This window comes from Equus asinus, chromosome 13, assembly GCF_041296235.1.
Source record: "Equus asinus isolate D_3611 breed Donkey chromosome 13, EquAss-T2T_v2, whole genome shotgun sequence".
Classification (NCBI taxonomy): domain Eukaryota; kingdom Metazoa; phylum Chordata; class Mammalia; order Perissodactyla; family Equidae; genus Equus; species Equus asinus.
In genome coordinates this window covers 57,769,077-57,777,793 of record NC_091802.1, presented here as the reverse complement: position 1 = coordinate 57,777,793, position 8,717 = coordinate 57,769,077, and positions in this window count along the sequence as shown.

Genomic DNA, 8,717 nt, shown 5'->3' with positions numbered 1-8,717 from the left:
GGTTGATTGCTTTACGTATTTGATCTCGTTTCATCTACTTATCTCTGCAGGGTGGACGTCATCACTCTGTTTAATAGACGGGAACGGGTGCTCAGAAGGGTTAAGTTGCTTGCTTGGGAGCGCCCAGCTGTGGTTTGGACCAGGTCTGTTCGCCTCATGGGCTCCAACTCCTGTGCAGGACGTTCAGTGACCAAGCACGTGGGCTTCCGAGTCTGCCGGCCTTGCTGCGAAGTTTGCCTGTGACTTTGCATCTCTTTGGACAATCCGTTTCCAGCTCTGGAAAATGAGGGAAATACCAGTCAGCTCTTCTCAAGGTTGTCGTGAGGATTAAGTGAAGAAATGGACGTGAAGCCTTGACGGAGGGCATGTCTTTATCTGCCCAGCTGCCTGGGTCTGGGAATGAGTTTTCCATGAAGATTTTCTTTGAATAGAGGGGAAATGTCCAGACAAAATGTAAGTATCATCGCTCACTACACACACACACTCCTGTCTATTCACACATATATTCATATACTATTCATATTTATATCTATGTATACATATGCATATACGCTCATATCTATTTATATACACATGGGTACATATGTTCACAGCTGTGCATATGTTCATATGCACATACGTTAATATCTGTGCATCCATATTTATATTTCTATATACATAAATTCACATATATTCATACCTATTTATCTATACACACATACGCCTTTTGTTTTTCTTTTCTTGTCTGGAAAGTTGGAGGTTTTTACCTCCTCCTCGGGATGATGACATCGCAATGACTTTTAAAGCTAAATTTTCCTCGAAAAGAGAAAGTAGCTCGGTCGCTGCTGGTGTGAGCAGTGGCCTCTCTCCTCCGTGGTCTCGGCTGGCAGCTGAGGAGCCTGCGTCAGCCCCCGCCCATCTTGCCTTCCTCAGGCAGCAGATCTCTGACACGGCACACCGGCAAACCACCAGGAGAATCTGGAGAGCGATGAACCTGACCCGCGCCTACAAGGCTTAAAGATATGGTAATGCAATTAGCAGCCTCGGCAGCCTAATGAAGGCTCTCTGAAATGCTGATAAAACACCACTGAAGAAAAATGCTTAAGAGCCTCTTCAAACTTTCCAAAATGTGAAGTGCGTCCTTATGGAGAAAATGGCAATCTAGTCTCCTTTCTCCAAGGTTCGAGATTAATTAGGGGCTTATTTAGTGCATGAATGAGGAAACAAATGAACTCTGGGATCGCAAAGCATTGAAACCAATTTTTTAATCTTTTTTTTACAATTACATCCCTATCATAAAAGTCTCCATTAGACGTTGTCACCAGCACGTATTGTGCCGGAAAGTGTCGCCATCCTGGGCTTTTGACGAGACCGCATTTGCTTCCCATGAAAGGGGCTCTTCTAACAAAGCCTTCTCTTTCTTCCTAACGGCAAACGGCTGGGGCTTGGATGGCTAGTCCAGGCCAGGGGGAAATTCATCTCCCGCCTTGCCCTCCTCAAGCTGAGTTCACCTGTAAACATGGTTTGTTCCCAAACAGGACAGACGGACGAGGGGCTGGGTGAATGGACTGGGCTCCCTGCATGGCACATGCATTTATTCAGCCAGTTGTGATGACAAGACGGGCGTGGGCAGAGACGGGAGCCCTGCGTATCTCTTTCTGCCCCTCCCCACGAACAACCACTGAGTGGAAGCCAGTCCAAACAGCCGCCCTGCTGCCATCCGCAGATCTGTGCCTTTCATTTGGCCAGCAGTCACTGGGCACCCACCAGCGCTGCGTACTGCTAGGTGCCGGAGGTACGGCAGGGAGTCAAACCCACATTCTTCTGCTCATGGACCTCTAGACTAGGGTTGATGGCCTTGATATCTGCAAGTGACCTGGATCGTTTCTGGTTCTGGTCTGCCTGCGCTGGGATTCCACAGCAGACACCATCTTTACCTCTTGGATGTGTCTATACAGCTGAGCAACATGACGGGTTGCGTGAACACCTAATGCTAAGCTGACCTCTGGTAAATCTTTCACCTACCTGTGCCTCTCCTCTTCATCCATGGATTGGGGACACGACTACCTGTGACTGCCGTGTCACACTGTGGTGGACGGATTCTCAGAGGCATGATGTCTCCTCCTGGTGTTCATGCCCCTTGAGTGGGGGTGGAACCCATGACTGACAGGATGTGTGTGAGTATGCTACAGAAGATTATAGTACCATCTAGCAAGGAAACCCTCCCTTGCTGGCTTTGAGGAAGCAAGTTGCCATGTTGTGAGTTGCCTTTGGAGGGTCCATGAGCCAAGGAGCTGAGAGTGGCCTCTAGCTGACAGCCAGCAAGAAACTGAGACCATCAGTCCAACAGTCCACAGAGCGCTGAATTCTGCCAACAACCACAGGAGTTTGGAAGCGGATCCTTCCCTGATCCAGCTTCACATGAGACTGCAGCCCTGACCTTGATGGCAGCCTCATGAAACCCTGAGCTGGAGGACCCAGACCAGCTGTGCCAAGACTCCTGACCCACAGAAACCGTGGGTAGTACACGTGTGTTGTTTCAAGCTCATGAGCTCTGTGGAAATTTGTTACGCAGCCATAGGAAACTAGTAAGCCCAGGTAGACATCTATGTGGGTACACAGGTTGGTTAATTTTCAACGACAGGCACTGTTATGACAGTAAGCATTGGGGTGAGACAGTGGCCACCATTTATTGAGAGGCTTCTGTGTGGCTGATGCTGTTCCAGCTGTTGAACAGCAAGAATGGCACCAGGAGACAGTGACAAGAGTGCAGGGTCTGAAGTCAGAACGCCTGGGTCCGAATCCAGCTCCACCACTTCCTAGCTGCATGAGGCTGGATAAATGCTCTAACCTCAATGAGCCTGAGCTTCTTCATATAAAATAGGGGTAAAGATAGTGCCTTCCCCTTTCTCAGAGAATGAGTAAATGAAATACTGTATACAAGAGTATCTAACTAAATGCGAGGTCCATAGAAAGTTCACAGTAAAGCACAGCTTTAGTTACACAAATAATGATGTAGTCTGCATAACAAAGCTGCAAGGTATGATTTTTCCTGTCTTACAAATGAGAAAACAGAAATCCAGAGAGGTTAAGGAACAAGTCCAAGGTCACACAGCAAACCAAAGGACCACATCCCCACCCCAAAAGGTATCTGCTCCCCTGAGCAGGCTCCTGCACCTCGCCTGTTTATAATGGTGACAATTGTGGCATCCTCTGAACCAACAAGTAGAATTGGCAGAATTTCCAGGAGCTGCCCAGCTGGGGCGTGTGCTTGGGGCAGTGGAGAGTGTGGTCAGACTTCCTCTGTTGGTTCTTTGTCTGCTTTATACGGCTCAGAGCTGGCCAGGGCTGGAAAGCCCCGGGTGGCACGCCAAGGACACACATCTGGGGCTGGGCACCCAGGGGGTTGGCTGGCAGCTGCTGACACAGGCAGACCACAGCAATGCCAGGCCAAGCTGGGGGCCCCCAGGAGGGAGGCAGGGAAAGTGCGTGCCCTGGGCAGTGTTTAGGTTGCCTCCTGTCCTGGGGTCCTGGGCAGATCAGCCCCGTGTTTATATGTTCCGTTTCTAGAGAGGTACTCGTGGTCTCTGGAGCAATCCTCATTCCTATGTTAATTAGCTCTAAAAAGTACCCTTAGGTCTGCTGCAGCCAACATTATCCAGAGGGAAAGGCTAATGTTCGGGGGAGATGCCAATGCACTCTGGTTTAGGAGGGCACCTTTGGCATCAGGATCCTGGCTTTCCTGGTCAGTTTGGTGACTGACTCTGTCCTCGCCCAGGGCTGTGCTATATCCTGGCTCACAGTCACCTTGGATAGGGATCCTCTCCCTGGAGTAGTAGGGAGCCTCCTGTTTTTGAAGGTTAATTGCAGTAGACACAGAACCAGTGTGGGCATTGGTGGGAAGGGAGGAGGCTATGTAACAGACAGTACCCACTGCTGAACCCCTGAACCCCAAAGCCAGCACAGAGCCTGGGGAGTGTTACCACCGGGTATGCAGCATTGTGCGTGTAAGAAGCGCCTGCGTGGGAGTCATTTTCTGAAGCAGCTTCCTCTCCCTCTGGAGTATGTTTAAGAGGACAAGACCGAGGGTTCAGGCTGCACGAAGGAAGAAGATGCCAGCCTGGGCGATCTTGAGGCAGGCGCTGCATCTCTGACAGCATCCCCCCACCCCAGGTCCTAGCCTGCCAACATAGGGTCAGGGGAAGGCTGTTGATACAACGAGGGAGACCACCTGGTACCCTCTGTTCCCCTCTGTCCCCTCTTCCCAATTGCTTTTCTTATCTCACACGAGGAGATAGAGGAGGAGGGGAGCGGAGAAAAGCCAGAATCCTTGACCAGGTTTGGGAGCCTGGGCTGGACTGGGCTGGACTGGCCTGGACTGGGTGGCCTTTCAGAGAAGTCTCGGGTCCTCAGTAGGTCAGTGGGCAGCGCCTCCAGACGTAAGACAAGGCTGTCCGGTTGTGGGGGGAGGGTATGCCCTGTGGCCCCTCCCCCATCACCTTTTTGAAGGTTTTTTCCACTGCCTGCTTTTCCTCTGCCCCCAGAGCCCCTTCCCCTCATGGCCTCACCTTCCCAATCCTGTGCACAGGCTGCCCCGAGGCTGGCCTCTCTTTTCTCTTGGCCTCTTTGCCTCCTTTCTCCCCACACCTGAACATGGCCATGACATCTTGGCCCCTTCTCCAGGACAGTGTCCTGTGACTCTTGGATGCCACAAGAAGCACTTTCTAAGCAAGTTCCACATGCCCAGGACTGGGAACAGATGCCAAGCAGGGCCCGAGAGTGTGGCCCGGGCAGCACCAAAGTGTGGTTTTGAGGAGCAGTCCTGGGTGCTCCCCCACTCCACTCTCTTCCCTGATGCAGGAAACAGCTCCAAGACTGCTCCAAACTTGGAAATCTTGGTGGAGAATTCCACCCTCAATGCTGTGCCCAGCCTCAACGGCCACCCCTTGCAGCTAGAGAGGTGCGGGGAGTATTTGCATTCTGGAGTCGCTGTGCTGTTGGCAGTCTCCTTGGGATGGGGCATTCCCCTGGGGCTTTGGGGATGCACGTCTTTGGGCACTGCCCTGGAGCTGGAAAGGATGGCTTTGGAGAAAGAAGTGGCAGTGTCCTGAGCACCAGGAAACGCGGCACTGGAGGGTTGGTAAGGCCAGTGGTTGGGTGGGCTACACAACTCTACAGAGCCATACTCACCTCCCCATCGCCAGAGCCCCCTGTCCGTGACAGACGTGAAGCTGGAAGGAGCTGGTGGCTTTCAGAGTCCGGGAGCGACGCAGCAGCTCAGCCACCAGATGACAACTGGAGATTCAGAAAGAGTGAGCTCGATTTGCATCCTCTTTGCATTTCATTTGCATAGGACCCGCAGCCTGCCGAGCCCATGCCTCTGCTCATCCTCCTGTGGGGGTAGGCGGTGGGGGGTGCTCCAGGTCCTCTCCTTCGGAGAAGAGGAGGAGGGCCGCCGGAGGAGGGCAGGGCCTCTGCCCAGGGCTGCAGTGGGCAGGACCGGCTCTCCTGAGGGCCAGCGTTCCCGGGAAACCTGCCCGTGGGCACAAGACTTCTTGCTTTTCTTGGGGGTCATTTTCTCTCTTAAGCCAAGAGCTTGCTGTGCTAACGAAGTGGCCCTTGTGGCTTAATTTCTATTCGGGTCACTTGATTTTCTGCGGCTGCCAGTAACACAGGGTCCCAAGGGCCCTAGAAAGGAGGAAACACTAGTCCTGGCTCTGAATGAACTATAAGAATTCATTTCTGGTGCCCGCAGCTTGTGCCAGGCTGGCTGGGTGCAGGACTCCCTTCCTCATGGTGGGCCAGGCCAAACTTGGGGGCGGGGGGCTTCAGTGAGTCCCCCATGACCTAACCTGGGCCTTCTGACATAGGGGATTCATCCCAGAGGGTCTGTGTCCACTCTGGGACCCCCACACCCCTGACACTGACTTCCAGAAAGTGGAAGACAACCATAGAAGGAATAGCTGCACCTTTTACCTCTCCTCTTTCCTCCTTTGAAAATGGGTAGTCATTGACTGGGCTCATTACAGAGGGTTTTACACCCAGCAGACAGGAATCCCTTCTGGGAGCTTTCTGGGAGGGAGTTGGTCCTGTGTCAAGTGCTTGAGATCAAATCCCAGCTCCGCCGCTTGTCGCTGTGTGAGCCTGGGCCAGTACTGAACCTCTCTGAGCTTTAGCTTCCTGCTGTCTCTTAACCATGACACCATCTTGAAATGAGAATCACCAGTAAATCTGAGGTCCAGGGTCAGTGGCATCTGTCCTACACGAAGGGTGTTCTCAGGGCAGACGCCTCCCTCTTCCTCTTTATCCCCCTCCTCAATTTAATCCTTTCAACATTTAGGGCAAAAATCAACCCTCACTCCCCAGGATCCAGCAGAGCTGAGTCCTGGGATCCGACCTCTGCCAGTGCCTGACCGTTACTCTTCTGCTGCTCTGCCGAGGGGAGGCCGCCGGGGGCCTCAGCCACGCCGGGCACGCCGTCTTCCCTCAGAAAGCCCTGGGGGATGCGTTTGCCACCAGGTACTGATAGCTGTGAGGGAATCCACTGCTCCCACCCCGTCCCCACGCTCAGAAAAAGGGAACGGGGTGCAGTGGGGAGAGACGGAGACCTGAGAAACCCTAAGCAATAAAGGACTTGAAAATAGATTTCCTTTAATTATATACTTCGGTAATTTGCTCTAGTTTCCCATCCCATTATTAAATTACAACAGTAACTCATCTAATGGATTTTCACTGAGAAAACATTCATTTTATTTTATTATGTTTTTGTGCTATAGTCTGCCCTTGTATCCGGAAGAGGGGGGTGGGGAGGGGTCTGGGGAGCACTGGGGGAGGCACGGTGCTGCCTGCTAATCCGGGGGCTGCCGGGGCTGAGGAGCTGAAGGTGCGGGGGCAGGGGGAGGCGGGGAGAGGGGAGTCTCAGCAAGAGGGGTCCTGGGGTGGGGTCTTGGGGGTGGAAGGGGGAGAAGTGGGGGCTGCGGGGGGCCGGGGGAGCCACCCTCCCTCTGAGTAGACAAGATGGACAGAGTGGGGTCACACCTTCCCTCTGGTCTGAGCAGGCCTGGGGAGCAGGGAGAAGGACCTGGAACACTTCTCTTTATCCTGATTTTCAGAGGTGAGATGGGAAGAATGACGATGTGAGAAAGGGCGGCAGGGGCAGCCACAGATATCTCGGAGCAGTTTTCATCTTTGACGTAGGAGAGGCTCTGCGGAAATTCGGTGCCACCTGGTCCTGCTCCACTGCCCTCGAGTCCGGGCCTGGTCCATGCTCTGGTGTGGCCAGAGGGCTGGAGTTGGGCATTAATGTCCCTCCCGCTGGAGTGGCTGAGAGTCCGGAAGGTTCCAGGCTGGGCGGAACCATCCTTGTTTCTTTGTCTTTCTCTTCCCCCCTCCTCTGGGCTGGAATCCTTGGCCACTCCTGAACCTCAGGGGTTGTTCTGCCTGAGTATCAGACAAATACAGAGAGAGAGAGAGAGAGAGAGAGAGAGAGAGAGAGAGCATACCTGTGTTGCCCCACACCCCTGTGGGGCAGTGATTTGGGTTAAGCTACTGACAACAGTAATAATAAAAAACACGTTTTGAGCATTTACCATGTGCTTAGGCTGTGTCGAGCATTCTATAAGCACGTTGCTCTTTACATCCTTACATGCATCTTATGAGGTGGCTATTGATAATTATTATTCCCCGTTTACATACAAGGAAACGGAAGCTGAGGTCAGTTTATAGGACAGATAGGTACTAAGTGCCTGAGGGAGAACTTGATCCAGACAGGACCCTGAAGCTCATGCTGTCACCACTGGTTCTCAAAGGTTACGGTGCCCACGAGTCCCCACACGGCCCCGTGCCTGGAGCCGAGGAGGGCTGGGTGGTGGTGGCTGGAGAGGGATCTTTATAAATAGCATCTCAGGTGGTTCTGCTACAAGCAGGAAGCCGTGCCCAGCTGCCCGGCCTCCCCAGGGACCATGTTGCAGCCATGATGAGGGCTCCAGGGTTTCTCCTGAGGTCTCTCCTCGTCCCATCAGGTACCACTTTCTTGTTCCTCGAGCGTGGAGGCAGCCTGGATCCTGCTCTCCAGGGCTGGGCTTCTGGTGGACCTGCCTGGCCCTGCAACTGTGGGACAGGGACCTGGCCCAGACTCGGATCTGATGGGGAGCTCAGACCCTCCGCACTGGTGAGGGCCCAGCTTGCCAGGCCGTGCCTGCGTTCCCCTCATCGTATTCCACCTGCCCCGTCTCATGTGTGTCCCTCCTACAGTGGCCCCTGGGACACCACACCTACACCTGCAGCTCACCCTACCTGTCCCACAAAGGGCCTTGTCCTATCCCATTCTGTGCTCCCCTGGACCTGGTCCTCTGTGGCCCTTCTGCCTTGTCCCCAGGTATTTCCCAGGCTTCCACCTGGCCTTGCTCTTGGGCTCCAAGGTGACCAGCACATTACTCCAACCTTCTGTAAGACTCCTTCAAGTTCTACTAGGCTCCCAAGAGCCCTCAGACTCAGGGCCGCCCCGGAGGGGCCCACACCTGTCTCACTCCAGCCACGAAGGCAGCTGCTGTGCAGCATTCCCAAAGCCCACCGGGCCCAGGTCCCTCTCCCTGGTCTCACCCTAGGGGTGGGTCTCTGCCTGGTCCCTCAGGCTTTGTCCCCTGCCTATGCTAAGACTGCCCTGCTGTAGCCTGCAGGTCCCCTGAGGTCTGACAGGGAGTGGGTAAGAGGGGAAAATGCACGCTCACCCGCACAGT